General features: G+C 35.8%; 1 long non-coding RNA gene across 1 annotated transcript in view; it reads right to left on the bottom strand.

The window, feature by feature from the left end:
* LOC129505388 (uncharacterized) overlaps nt 1-14,414 on the bottom strand; it is a 38,541-nt gene extending 24,127 nt beyond the window's left edge. Inside the window, exons 1-2 of the long non-coding RNA XR_008663516.1 lie at nt 14,362-14,414; nt 7,221-7,375 (exon numbers count right to left, since the gene is read on the bottom strand). This is a non-coding gene — a long non-coding RNA (uncharacterized LOC129505388). The remainder of the gene's footprint in view (nt 1-7,220; nt 7,376-14,361) is intronic.
* Between the last annotated feature and the right edge of the window lie 1,410 nt (nt 14,415-15,824).

The following is a 15,824-nucleotide window of genomic DNA, read 5'->3' as shown; positions in this document are numbered from 1 at the left end:
CGGATATCTATTGGATGATGGAAAGCAAGTGCTTCCAGGGGTTTGCAAGCTTTCTTGAGTGTAGAACGTAACTAATTTTACAGTAAATTTCCAATTAAATGTTGGTTGGCTTCTTATTAAAGTGTCCCGGCTTTTAATTTTCACTATCAGTGTGGTCGTTTGTATAGAAGTCTGATTTAGTAAATCAGAGGAGAATCCCTGTTTAATGTTTTCAATTTCTTTCTTGGAAAAAACTGCTTTAGAGCACAAGTATATATTTAAAACTGAAAACATTAGTAATTTAAAAATCAGAAGCCTTGGAGAGCAATAGCTTAAATAGCCATTTTGAGGATCTATTAACATTAAATCATTATCCTATCTTGCAAAGAACAATTCCCTGCTAAGTTATAAAGATTAGCAAATGGGGCTTTGATGGGGTAGTGCCCCATGGTAACTCTCCCTGAGGCTTCATAGGGCCCCCATGTGTACTCTGCTCAAAGGCTCATGACTAAGGGGCTGTATCAGGGCTGAGATCCAGACTCTATTCACTTCACCAGGCTGTGCACCCTTGTGTGAGGCTGTGTCTGTCTAACCCCTTGAAGCAGAACTATCCATAGTAGCACACAGGCTCTGTTTTTTTTTTTTGTTTGTTTTTTTGTGTTTTTTTTTGCCGTTCTGGGTGTTATTTAAGTGTGAAGCTGCAATATACTTTATTAACCTTTTTTCACAGTTAGAATCAAAAGATTTCTCAGTACAGCATTAAAGGTTAGGATGAACATGAACCACTTATTGACTAGGCCAGGGTGCTTGTTCGTTCAATCATTCATTCATTCATCCATCTCTTCATTCAACACATATGTACTGGTTTCTTATTATATGCTAGTCATTATACTAAACTCAAGAGATACAAAAGTGAACCTAGGGGACCCAACCTTTGAGGAACTTACAATCTCACGGTGGCATCATTTGAAAAATTAGCAGGTAACAGAAGCATGGACAAGCCTGGCTCATGAGAAATTGCTTGCTTCACAATGTCTATATGACAGAAAAAGTTCCTTGGGGTTAAGAACTCGGCATTATCCTAACTGAGTTCTAAGGTTTTTGGAGCACAGTTGTGAGTAAGAAACCCCTCAGGCTTAAGTATTATCTAAATAATGTCCCTGGTTCCTTTTCAACCCTTTACCCCCAACATCCTCATCTCTGTTTTATTTAGCTTGAAACTCAGCCAGTGAGCTTTCAGGTGAATCTTTAGCTCATCCAGGCACTGAGTAAGCTCTAAAGCTGCTCTGTCAGAATAGATGAAAAGGAGATGTAGTGCAGAGTATCACTTTTGTTCTGATGATATTCCAATATTTGCATTGAGAGAACATAAATATTTTTAATCAGAATTCAGAAATTCCTTGTGCCCAGCCTGAGTTTTATAGGAATACCCAAAGAAACTTGGTAAAAGTATCTTACAGAACCAGTGGAAGAAGATGGATTGATCTTGGCTGGAAAGAGTTGAAAGAAAAACTGTGAGCTAACCTAGGTCATGTATTTCCGGGCATTTTTTTTTTTAGGTATATATGATTCTATAAAATTGAATCTGATGAACTCTTTTTAAAGTGACTTCTAAAGAATAATTCTTTCTTGTGCAAAATAGAAAAGATCCATTTTTTCCCTCCCTTAGACATGAGTGTAACAAGTAAAACAGAATGCCAAAATATTCTAGTTAAAATGTACGATGTCAGAGATTGAGCTTCATGGCTATTATGCTAGAGCAGCATGGTACCGAAGAACAATGGACTGGAATGAAGTCTTCCAGGCACAGTCTGGTTTTTTGAGCACAGCACTTTTCTTAGCACTAATTTCCCTGATTGACAGCAATATCGGCACTGGGAAGGAGTTTATGGGTATCATTAATGACAAGCAATGGAAGCTTTTAGATATTTTCTTTTTTGTAAGAAACGTTATGCCTTTCAAACTAATATGGTTTGAGGACCTTTACTAAAATGAGATTCAGAGGACTTAAAATGGAAATCTAACATGCACCATTATGCCAGGATGCAGAGGCAGTTTTACAATTTTTCTGAGGCTAGGTGGGTGGCAGTTTATCAACTGGAAACATGACAGAGATGAGAGACCATCGTGGAAATATCTTGCTTTCCCCTTCATTTATGATCGGTTCCTCAGACAAAGATCTCCTTGATGTTGGTGGTGCTGGGTCAGTGTTAAACACTGCACTCAACCTGATTCTTGGCAAATGAGTTAACAAACAGACCAAAATGATGTACTTCAATTCCAGGAGATTACATTAATGTTACCATAAATGGAAAATCAAATTGTCATTGCCTTAGGGGAGTAGGGAAGAAAAAAAACTATTTATAACAGACACATCATAAAATTAAGTTACCTCAGAGAAAATATGAATTACTTGAGTCCCAAGAGAAAACCATTAAATATAAGCATATGCAAAGACAGTTTTGACTATATCAGAAATAAAATGAACTCAGGATCTGCTTGGGCCTTCACCCAAAAGTAGTGTTGCTAATGGCGGAGCAGCCCATTCCTGAGAGACCAAGGACTGCGGAAAATTTGGGGACAAAAGGAAAGAATGAGGGGATGGGAGAGGAGGTTCCAGGAACACCTGCATTAAGCACCATTTCCCTTTGCCTAACTCCAATTCTGATTACATCTGCCATTTGAGAAGACTCAAAGCCCAAGAATTTGATAAGGAAATAGACTAAAAAATTAAACCTGCATGTTAACTGTGTACAGATTTGCTAGCACAGAGAAATAGAATATGTATGTATCTCTCTCTCTCTCTCCATATATATATATATATGGAGAGAGAGAGAGAGAGAGCATCTTTCATAAGTCATCTCAGCTTGTTGAAGAAAAATTGTAGTAGAGAATTGACATCCATGGAAAAGGCCTATTACAGAGGAAAAGCATTGTTGGCATTCTCTGCTTTGTTACTGTAAATGTTTAAACTATTAGTTGCTCTGCTGAAGTGAAGAGGTTATGCTCCAAACATACAAATAGGGTCAGAGGAGAACTCAAATATGGCCTTTCTTTCTTTAGTCTCAGGCAGGTCCTTTAGCCTTTGTCAATTTCAGCTTTCTACATAGCTCCTTGGAAAACTATCCAACCTCCCTCACCAGAACTGCTAATAGCCTAGGAATACTCATGCCATCTTCAGAGGTCATAGATACTGGGGGACAAAGCGAGTGTCCATACACTTCCAAGAATGATCAGGTAATGTTTGAGATGCTAGTCTAAACCCTAGGGGCATTGTCTTATTGGCCCTGGGCATTCTGCACTCTGTATTCTTGTGCGCTTGCAGAGGCAAGTTTTGAAATCGCATAGCAGTTTCCTGCTGAGTTGTTATCAAATGTTGAAAGTTCTTTCTACATGTAAATATGTTCTGAGACTCAGCCAAGGCGGTTACATTTTATCCATGTTTTCATTCTTTGAGATAAATTTTAAGAACAAACACTATAGTAGGCAGTGTGTTTGATAAGGGATTAGAAGAGAAAATGCATTGCCCAATCTTCAAGGACATAACAATCTAATAGAGGACGCAGATACAGAAATAAACATTACCATGTAATGTGATCAGAGCTATAAAGGATCACGTGAAGTATTTCCAGAGTACCAAGGATGGGAGTAAGAGACTTGCTCTCAGGAAGCTGAAGGAAGCTGCACAGAGGAAGTTGCATGGACATTGGAACTGGGTTTGAAGAGTGAGGTAGACAGTAGGCATGGGAGCAATGTGAGGGATGCTCTTTTATGAGGTTAAAGGAAGAACACAGTCCTGATGAATGAAAAACACGGTGTGTTTACAATCATTAGAGATTTTTAATGTGTGAAATGGAGAGTGATAAAGAAGAGATTGGAAAGGTAAATTGGTCCTGAGCTTAAATGCGCTTTGAAGGAAATTCTAATGCCAGCTCTCAGCCTTTTAGCTCATTGTGGAATCAATTCAGTGACTCACCTTCCCAAGACTTCACTCTTGCAGTTATATTATTTCCTTTGAAACATATTTATTTTTTTTAAAAAGTTCAGATTTCTTCTGAATCATCTATCAACATATATACATGTACGAACATTTACTCTCTAAATAAAAATTCTTTCCTAGGGTGAGATTTTCCTGTACTCATCTGTCCTAACTACTCTCTATATCTGTCCATAGTTAAATTTACCTTACAGTATTTCCCCAAATTACTTCTTTTATAAATATTTTAGCCTTTACCTGCTGCAATGGTTAATTTTACATGTCAAATTGACTAGGCCACAAGGTGTGCAGATATGTGGTCAAACATCATTCTGGGTGTGTCCATGAGGTTTCTGAATGAGATTAACATTTAAGTGGATCGACCCGGTAAAGCAGATTGTCCTTCCTAATATTGGTGGGCCTCATCTAGTCAGTTGAAGGCCTGAAAAGAACAAAAAGGCTGACCCTCCTGTAAATAAGAAAAATTCTTCCACCTGACTGCCTTTGAACACAGTCATCAGATTTTTCCTGCCTTCACTTTCTAAGAAACATCAGTTCTTCCTGGGTCTCAAGCCTTATATTAGACTAAAACTACACCCTGGGCTCTCCCATGTGTCCAGCTTGCCAACTCACCCTAAATATCTTGAGACTTGTCAGCTCTCGTAATTGTGTGAGTCAGTGTCTATTGGTTCTGATTCTCTACAACCCTAATATGCAAGCTAAAACTCTGAGTCTCTGTTTCTTCATTTTTATAATGGAGATAACAATTATCTACCATTGGGTTTGTTATAAGAAAATACTATTAAAATGTCTACATGTTTAATATATGTATTTATAGTGCTATGAATCTGTTGAAAATAGTTGCAAGCTTTTTTTTTTTTTGTATTTTCTGCCTATATTACTGTTTGGGTTTCTTTGTTCACACTTTGTTGTCATTATATTAGACACCTCTCATGGTGTGCCTCACATGTTTTTGGATCACTTTTTCTTTTTTCCAGTTATTTCTAAGCTAACAGTTTAGCAATGTGCAACACGACATCATCTTGCCTTACCTGTACCAAGTATTAGCTTTATAGAGATATAATGAACATATAAAAATTGAACATGTCTAAAGTGTACATTTTGGTAAATTTAAACACATGAATATATCTATAAAACCACAACTACAATCAAAATAATGAACATAGCCATCACCTCCAAAAGTTCTCTCACTTCCCATCAATGGCCCACTCCTATATCTCCCTGCCACACCTTTCCCTAGGCAGCAGCTACTCTACTTTTTATCACTACAGATTAATTCACATTTTCTAGGATTTTATTTAAGTGAAATCATAAAATATGTAGTGTTTGTGTCTTTCTGCTTTCCCTGAGCATATTGTTTTGGGGTTCTTTTGTGTTGTTACAGGTATCTGTAGTACATTCCTTTTTATTGCTGAGTCATATTTCATTGAATGGATATATGATAATTTGTTTATCCTTTTATCTACTAATGATCACCTGGATTCTTTCTATGTTGGGGCCATTAAAGTTTCTAGGAATATTGACGTATGAGATTTTTGTGGAAATATGCTTTTATTTCTCTTGGGTAAATACCTTGGATTGAATCATTGTATCATATGGTAGGTATTGGATTAATGTTTAAAGAACCTGCCAAACTCTTTTTAACCAGGAGCAAATGGGAGTTCTAGTTGCTCCACATACCTGCCAACATTTGGTATGGTGAGTCATTTTAATTCTAGGCATGCCAATAGGTGTGTGGTAGTGGTTTGCTGAGATTTTAATTTTCACTTCTCTAATTACTAATTCTGTTGAGCATCTTTCCATGTACTTGTTTGCCATCCATACAGTTTCTTTGATGATGAGTATGTTCAAATCTTTTCCCATTTTCTAACTGTCTTTTTATTTTCCTAATGAATTTTAACAGTTCTTTATAAATTATGGATATAAATCCTTTATCAGATAGGTGATTTGCAAATATTATCTCTCAATCTGTCTTGTTTTTTTTTTTTTCATTCTCTTAATGTGTTTATCTTTCTAGTGTCATAGCGAGGAAATATTGCCTAACCCCAAATCACTTATAAATCATTTAAAGTTTTCACCTATGTGTTCTTCTATAATTTTTACAGAGCTTGACTTTACATTTGAATATATGATCCACTTTGAGCATTAAGGTGTGAGGCATGGATTGAAGTTTTCTTTTTCCTCTATTAAAATATAGGATATTCATTGTTTCAGCATCCAATGGATTGAAGGGTTGTGTGCCCCTCCCCCACCTCCCCTCACAAATTTATATGTTGAAGCCTACTCCTTATGATGATGGCATGGCATTTAGAGGTGGGGCTTTTGGGAAGTACTTAGGTTTGGATAAGGTAATGGAAGTGGAGCCCCCATGATACGATGGGAATAATGCTTTTATAAAGAGATGAAGAGCACAGTCTTTTTGTCATTAAAAATACAAGAAGCCAACCATTGACAACCTAGCAAAGGGCCCTCACCAGAACCTGACCATGCTGGCACAATGATCCTGGATTTTCTTTTAGTCTCCAGAACTTTGAGACATATGGATCTGGAAATCAAAGAGAGGAAAAGCAGAATATACATTTTTCTCTCTTAGATTCTGTAGGATTCAAAACCTGGATCTCAGGTAAGACAGACACTCCCATAGGGAGCACAATAAGGATTCTGCTGAATTTAAAGAGACTGTTAATAACTGATCAGTTCAGCCACTTCCTATGTGAGTGACTCAGCAGGCAAAGAAAGGGGTTATTGCATTGGTGGTAGTAATTAATTACCATTAGAACCTAGGATAGCTGCCACATAATGGGGACAGAAAGGAATAGGTATAGAACCCAGCAGAGTTACTGGAGTATTTCTTAATACTTCCATGATCAATACTAACTGCAAGTGGGCAAATCCAGCAACTATGGCCAAATAGATGCACAGCAACTAATGACTCAGATGCTTTACTGAGGAAGATCTGAATCACTACCAAACAATTTAGACCTAGTGAAGGGCCAGCCAAAGCTAAATGAATCCAGAATAGGTGGTAGAGAAGGATGTTGATGAATATAAATCACAGCCTTAGTCTCAGCTGCAGCACTGGGGACTATAGCTTGCTCAACTAACACTTCAGTATTGTCTTTTGTAGAAATTTAGGTCATCCATAATCTTGAAGGTCCTATGTTAGACTAAGCAGATCTGAGAGGTGCAAGGATTGGATACTATCAGACCTTCTTATTCCCCATCTTACGTCCTTGATGCTTACCTTTCATTTCAATTATTGCTATAGTAACCATCTTTTGGCAGATATAATCTGGCGATACCTCTTCTCAGTGAAACCATGTATCTCTGTCTTACTGTCCTGGTGCTTCTTTGATTCCACTGAAAGCAGCATCTCTCAACAGTGAAGTTTGTAAAAACCTGGAAGAATGAAAAAATTAACACCCCCTAAACGACCCTTCAACAGTAGGGGATGGGTGCCTATAAGTGAATGTTCTTCTCTTTTATCCCGTTGGCAGTTAATTCTAAGGCATGTTATATAACTTCTCAGAAGATTCTGGGATGATTGTGTCAACAGTCATGATGAGTCTAATGAATTCATGTACTGACTTTCCCTCCTTCCCTGTTTCACTATTCCCAGTCCTCTGGTATTAGTTGCAGGGATCATGTCCCCAAATAAACTACCTTCATGGTAGCTTTATTTCAGGCTCTGCTTTCTAGTGGGTTATGCAAGCTGAAACCATCACTATTGGAATCCATGTTCCAGTGGTCATTTCTCTTTCCTCATCTAATTCTACCTTGCAGAAACATTAGACTAGAGTAGATCGCTCTATTTTGTGACGCTTCTTACTCATGATTTCTATGATGTGCCTTCATCTGATTTTTCTCTTACTTTAGTGGTTTCTCCTAGTCTACTTCATTGGTGTTAAATTTTATGTTTCATCTACAATTGTTGGAGTGTTTCAGGATTCAATTGTCGGACCATTTTCAGTACAAACTCTTTCCTCAAGGCATTATATTTAGTCCCTTCACTGTCATCAATATGTCAATGAATTCCAAATTTGTAATCATGATCTCTACACTGGCTTCCAATATACATGCAGCTATATATTTGATTTCTCCCTTTGGATATCTAATGGACTTCTCAAAATTACCTTCTGCAAAGTTGATCCCTGAAACTGTTTCTGATCCAGCCTTTTCAATCAGCCATGAAGCTGAGAAGCCACTATCTTTTTCATTTATATTCCAAGTCTAATCCATAAAGAAGTCCTAAAATTTCTACCTTCAGTATAAATCATATATCCATTCCCTCTGTCCACCTTTACTAGGCCATTCTTGTATCTCACCTGAGCGACTGTAATAGCCTTCTACTTATTCTTCCAACCTCTACTCTTGCTGCTTAAAACTCAATCTCTGCACAGTAGAGAGAATAATCTCTTAAATCCATTAATTAGAACATGTCTCTCCCAGGTTTAAAACCCTCCAAAAGGCTTTCTGCTGCACTTAGAATGAATCTAATGACTTACCATCACCTTCAAGACTCTACATGACCAGCTGTTACCTGCCTATCTGACTTCATCATCTGCTATGCTCCACCTCTCTCAGTATCTATAGTCACACTGGCCTTTTGTCTGATCTATGAATTTGCCAAGCATATTCCTGCCTTAGGGCATTTTCACTCTGTTCGTGCTGTCTGGGACAAGTTGCCATCATATCTTTGTAGAGCTCGATCCTTCTTGTCATTTGTCTGAACTCAAATATCCCCTCCTTAGGCCTTCAAGTCTACCCAAATACCCCATCCTCATGTCCATTCATTTTTTATCATATCTCCCCCTTTTAAAAATATAAATAACTTTTTGATATATAAGCCACCACTACTCAAAATGACCACATTCTTTTATTTATTTAATTAATTATTGTTTCTTTCTCAGGAAAGCAAGCTTCATCAGAGAATTTACATTGCCTGACACTCTTTCTGGTAGCTTGTGGAGTTTAATAAACATATTGAATGAAAAAAAGATTTCACTTCAAAACAAAGTTCTACTTTAAAAAAAATGTTTTAAACTGCTCTGGCTTACTGCCAAATATTTACTCTTTGTGATCTTGACAATTTTACCTAATCTCATCTTCAGTTTTTATTTAGTAATTTATCAATAATTCCTTAATCATGGGAATTTATTGCAGTGATTAAAAGGAACATATGTACAAAGCTATATGTTCATGAATATGTTTCTCCTGACCGTAGGAGAAAATATACTGGAAATAAACTGAAATACTGTGTAGTCAGAAAAGTTATTGAAGTTGAAAGATCAACCTATTAGTATCAGTTCCTTCATTTGTAATATAGTTCTAAAATGGGACTTGTTCTGCTTCTCTATCAAGTAAAATTCACCAAGGAATAAAACAATAGAGGAAAATATTCCTGTCTTTCAAAAAAAGTCATTTGACCCCTCTATGCAGGATTTTCAGAAGTCCAGCCCAAAACCCAGTTTTACAATCTTCAGCCGACTTACTCAAGGGAAGAAAATGGCTGAGTTTGAAAAAACTTGATGAAAGAATGTGTTTGGAGAAAGCTGTTGCACTCAGGGGTGTTTTCTTGGCCTCTATCTAAGAGTAGATTGGGTCATGAGAGAGGTATTTCAGGGAGACCACCTAGAGAACTTGTTCCATGAACCCTGAAACTTGAATGACATGGTTGACCAGTATCTACAAGATGCTATTAGTGGCAGAAATAGTGTGGCAACACTGTGAGAGAGTTGACGGTAGGTCAGGGTTGTATGTGTTTCCCATGGACCAAAGAAACACCTTATGGAAGAGAACAGACCCAAAGATTGTTTGAAAAGAAGTCCAAGAGAGCTTCCTGACAGATACAAGGCATCCACAGCAGTTAGCAGCCTATGGTATGGCACAGACTGGAGAAGCTGAAGAGTGTGTTGTATGCATCAAGCTGGAGGGGAGGCACTATCCAATGTCACATGAGCTACTGTGGATGAAGACCAAGCACAAGTAAGCATGCGTGCTACTACCACATCTATTCAACTTTATACTGGAAGTCCTAATCAGTGCTATGAAGTAATAAAAATAAATAAAAGTACCTTCAATAGTCAAAGCCAGTAAACAACCCAAAAGGGTATTACCTATTTAATGGATAATGAAATTTGTCATGTGCATACATTGGAATGCTATTCAATAATAAAGAGAGGGAAAAAAGTACTGATACATATGACAATACGAAATACAAAAGCATTTTATAAATAAGAGAAGCCAGACATGAAAGTGTAGATATTCTGTGACTGTACTATATGACATTCTGTAAAATACAAAAATAGAGAGAGAATAATCAGTTCAATTGCAGGACAATAGTATAGGGAGAGATGTGAATAGGAAGGGACCAAAAGGAACTTTTCGGAGTGATGGAAAATTTCTGTCCTGATTGTGGTGGATTTATATGTCTGTACAAGTTATGAATTTTTCTCAAGAAATTCAATAAACTTGACTTAAAAAGTTAATTATGCCAAGATATGTAATAGAGATATGTAGAATGGGTGAGGAAAATATAGACAAGGGAAATGTAACCCACAATAAGATGATGGAATGCTTTGAGATAAATATAAGGTATCTACTGTTCTACATGGCATCAAGCATCAAGTGCCAAATAATAAAATACCTGAGCTTCTGAGGCTGAGGAGGATGTTGGATTATGTTACATGAAAGCATCATTGCACCCATGTTTCTGCTCACTTGACTATATACTCCCTGAATACAAAGATTTGATCTCGTTCATCATATTGTCTGCTGTGCTTAGCATTGTGTATGGAAATCCATTGGTACACCATAAATGTTTTCTTGATTGATTTACTGAGTATCTTGTGGAAAATCAGTTTTAAGTTCCCAGACACCATTTTCAAGGTACTCTTCTCAAAAATAAAAATAGAATTTAAAATTGGCACATTTCCGCATCAGGAGAGTTACATAAAAATAGTAGTCAATGACTAAAACGTGTTTGGGTTGGAAAACAGATGTAAATCTGAAGCAAAGAGAGTTTTCAGTAATAAGCAGTGGCAGGAATTTTGCAGAGGGAACTGAAAAAACAAAACCATGTCTCTACTAATCTCAGTAATGAAAAGTATTTTGGAAGATTTCTAGTGGAGTCTTAGAAAATCTGGAGATCCTATAAGCGCTCTGTGCAAGGACCTCCTAGACTTATGTAGAAGAACAGGGTAGGACACACAGAAGACTTTCAGCCAAATTTAAAGGAAAAAGAGGAAAGAAACATAGACTGCCCAGGAGGAGATCTTTCTCTTTTAACAACTCATCTGGGTAGAGGTTTTTTTTTTTAATTGAGGAAGAACATAAAATTTTTATTTGAACTAAATTTTATGTCATTTTAGCTTATTTGTATATAATTTTGCCTCCTTATATTAAATTCAATTCCTTTTTTGATCCTTCTATAAAGTCCCAATGATAAGTACTCCAAGATAATAAGATGTAGGCTTTGAATCATCTCACATGATAGTAAACCAGGTAGGCATCATGAGGCTGAGAAAAACAAGTAAGTAGAAACTCTTTTGAGGCTATCATAGCAATCAGATTTGTTTCAGACTGGGAGGAGGTCTATCTCTTGAGAACAAGGGTTCTACCTGTAGTTCAGGAATCTGGGTTAAACTCCAAGTCAACCTTTTTTTTTTTTTTCCAATATTTTTAACTTCCTTGCTCATTATTTCTTTTGCAAATGTAATTCAGTCCTGGCTTAACTTACTGTCTTCTTTTATTCAATCAGTATCCCCAAAGAGATGTTATTTGCCTCTCACTGTCTTTCATCCATCCATAGATTCTTAAGGTCCAGCTACATCAAAATGTTTACTGTTACTCAATTATGTTCACCCAGTCTCCCTGCCAAAGGTAAATTCTCAAACTTCCTCCTGGAAACATGCTGGTCTCCCAGGCATGGATGAGCTCTTGTCAGGTGTATTCTTTCTAATTTGGTGCTTATTAAAGTGAATAAGCACATATTTATCTTGCCCTATAGGTAGACTGTAAGTGTATGTGACCACTTAACTATTATCCCTCTTTATATTCCAGAACGGAATACCAAGCTTGCTCATGTTGAACACTCTAAAAATACCCACTGAAAAGAAATGAATAATCATGAACTTTAATTTCCCTTATGTTAATGATTAAGTGAAAGGACTAAGCAAACAGAATCTTAGTGGAGCTAAAATAACTTGTATCTTGCTTAAGAGTTTCCTTACTCAGCACCCTCTAGGGGCTGAACCTATTTTTATTTTTGTGCCAGTTAAGTACAAAGTTAAGTACAGAATAAGGCCAGACAGAGAATACAATAAATTCTCACGGATTTCTTATAACCTCCCACTAGGAAACTAATAAGCTGAGGCAGAGGCAGTAGTAGTAAGAAAAGAATAAAATATCCTCTGAACAATGGCTCTACTTAAATATTTCCTTAATAAATGCCATAGCATTTGGGAATTCATTAAAGGGAAGAACTCTTTCCTATATGTTAACTGCAGCTTCAGCAATAAGAGAGATAATTAAGAGATTCTTTGAATGAAACCCAACTTTCTCAGCAGCAGCCTAATAGCTATGATTTTCCTAAAAAGGATTTTCCTAATAACCTGTAAGCTTTCCTAATCCCTGGTTCAGGCCTGTTTTCTGTCTATGAATAAAAATAGAATAGTTCTAGAACCCAACTCTAAGTGCTTAAAATTTAGAATCTCCTTTAAAAGAGAAAACAGTTTGGCTAATAAGTCTCTTCACTTGTGAATATTTTTTCTTCCTGTCTCCTATTTCTTACCCATACAGAGCTCTGGTTCAAGATAGAAATTTATAGTAATATGCATTCATAATATTCACCTTAAAATTGGGATATATTTTAAATAAGTTAAATAATTTAGTTTAAAAAAATCATTTGTAAATAGGGATGCATGGGTGGCTCTCATTCAGTTAAATGTCTGACTCTAGATTTCCCCACAGATCATGATCTTGGGGGTTGTGCGATTGAACGCATGCCCTACTGGGCTCTAGGCTCTGTGTTCAGCAGGGAGACTGGTTAAGGTTCTCTCTCTCCCTCTTCCTCTGACCCCCCTTGCTCCACTCAGGCTTGCTCTCTTTCTCTAAAACAAATAAAATAAATCTTTGAAAAAATAATTTGTAAATAGTATTTGAAAAAGGAATACATTTCAGATCAATAGAATACATTTTTAAAGTAAAAAAGATAACTTCTGAAAAAATGTACACCTCAGACTTAAGAGATTTTCTCAGTACTGGAAAAATATTAATTTATTTGTTTACAACATTGGTAGCATTATGTGACTCCATGGAATATTCCACATATAGAAAATGAAACAAAGATGTTAAATAATTGTCTGGATACAAAAGGCAAAGCATTACATGATTAGTTCATATTTCTCACAGATAATTTATCTTAAGATAAAAGTTTAAAATGCTTATATTCCAGTTTAATAAAAGTAAAGTGAAGGAGAAAATAGATAATTATGAAAGTGCTCCAAGCTCTTACAGAATTTCTACCTGTAACATCTAAATTATTGGGCAAAAGTATTTTGAGTTGCCTCATAATTTTCTCTGGTCTTCATTTTGTGGAATTACATCTCCATGTGCATGATCCTATAAATGCATCAAGAAATCATACACTATAGCATAGTGTAGGCTAAGAAATATATATATTCCAAGTGAACTTGTTCAAAGGTGAAAACTCTTTCTAACTTCAGGAGATCTTCATGATAAAACAAGAACCTCATCAAAGAATGAAAATAACTTCTCTCAAATAAAAGTTTTCCAGATAGTAGCTACACTTGTGGTAAGCATAGTATTACACAACAGCATAATATGGAATTGTTGAATCATTATGTTTTATTTATTTATTTATTATTTTTTAATTTATTTTTATTTTTTTTGAATCATTATGTTTTATACTTGAAATTAATATAACACTGTGTCAACTGCACTTCAACTTAAAAAAATTTTTTCCCATCAACTCTATATTAAGTCAAATTTTAAACTTGGCACAAATCAAAATCAAATGTTTGTATACAATCAAGATCAAATATTTGTATGCGATCAAAATCAAAATTTGTATGCGGTCAAACATTTGTTGAATAAGACTTTCCATTTGCACATCCATATACACATAGAAATACCTACTTTCAAAAATTGAAAGTTGATCCAAGCATTCAATCAAATAAAGTGATAAATAATAAAGAGACTTAATAAAATCAAAGGAACATTCAGGGAGTAGAATGTTTCCGTTTTGTTCATCTAGAGCACTAGTTTTCAACCCTGGCTGCTCATGAGAATTGCCTAGGAGATTCTAAAAAATTTGATGCCTCAACCACACTAATTAAATCAGAATCTCTGAAGACAAGACCTACTTGGTTTTCAAGTTCTCCAGGTGATTCCGCTGCGTGTCTGATCTCAATGTGAGACTTATTGACCTAGAACAAGTAAGAGAATGAGATGAGGTTTTCACTAATTCAACAGGTAGAATCAGTACAAGTGGAAGGATCAATTAAGTGGTCTATCCTCTTGACCTAGACATTCAACACGCATTCTAAAAGTCAGTCTTTCAAAACCCCTTGCATGACCTTGAACAAGTCACTTCAACTCTTTGTGCTTCAGTTTTCTCATCCATGAAATGAAGATTATTATATAAGAATTAAATGAATCATCATGTGCAAAATATTTAGTAAGAGTCTTGCCAAATACAATGTAAATATCATATAGGTGTTTATTCACTTTTTTTTAACATAAGCAATATATGCAGCAAGGGGGGAGGAATTAAATCATAAATATGCAAAGAAGAAATATTTATATACCCAGAGATAATAGTTATTTATATTTAGGGCAATGGATTCAGCACAAAATCTACACTTAAAATCACAATATCTAGAGTCAGACAAAACTTTTTTGAATCTAAATTCTGTCCCTTTTTGGTTTTGTGAATGCGAATCCTCTAAACTATCAGTGATTTTTTGGGTATTATGTCATTTGACTTTGTTTCTTTATGTATTAGCATATTATGTTTATTGTTAGTTTCCTCACTACAGAATGCTACAGCTCCAAAGAGGCAACAAGAACATTGTTTTATTCACCTGTGCTGAGCCCCCAGTGTCTGCAAAGATGGGTACATGAAAGTTGTTTGACAAATATTTGTTTTGAAAAAATGCTTAGATCCGATAGGTAGTCCTTGTCCTCAGTATTATATAATTCTATACATGTGACTGTATTTTTATTTGAAATCTATCACACAATGTTTTTTTTTCCCCTTAACAATAAGCCAGCTGTTTCAGTATCACTTACTGACTATAACTGTGGCTATTCCATTTGAATTACCACCTTTATCATATTTTACCTCATTACAGATATTTGGTTCTGTTCTGTGCTTTATTCTATTGTGTTGACCTGTTTGGCCATGACTTAATTGACTGTAGCTGTCTACTGCCTTTCATTTCAGAAAGAGCGTATCTCCCTTCCTGCACGTCTTCAGAATGGTACTGCCTATTCTCACATGTTTCTTATTCCAGATGACCTTTAGAATAACTTAATGAAGTTAAAATATAAATTGTTTTGGGATTTTTGGAAAAAATTAAAACTTGATTCTTATTTTACACATTACACAAATATGAATTCAAAATGAATTACAGAACCACACATAAAGAGCTGAGCTAGAAAAAATGTGCCAGAAGAGAATATAAGAGAAAGTCTTTAGACAAGATACCCACACCATGAATCATAGAAGAAAAAACATGACAAATTAGACCTATTATCAAAATTTGACTCTTGCTCATCAAAAGTTGCAATTAAGGAAATGAATGAAAAGAGAAACCACAGGCAA

The sequence above is a fragment of the Nyctereutes procyonoides genome, unplaced genomic scaffold, assembly GCF_905146905.1.
Source record: "Nyctereutes procyonoides isolate TBG_1078 unplaced genomic scaffold, NYPRO_anot_genome, whole genome shotgun sequence".
Lineage (NCBI taxonomy): Eukaryota > Metazoa > Chordata > Mammalia > Carnivora > Canidae > Nyctereutes > Nyctereutes procyonoides.
This window is presented reverse-complemented; position numbering and strand designations above follow the sequence as displayed.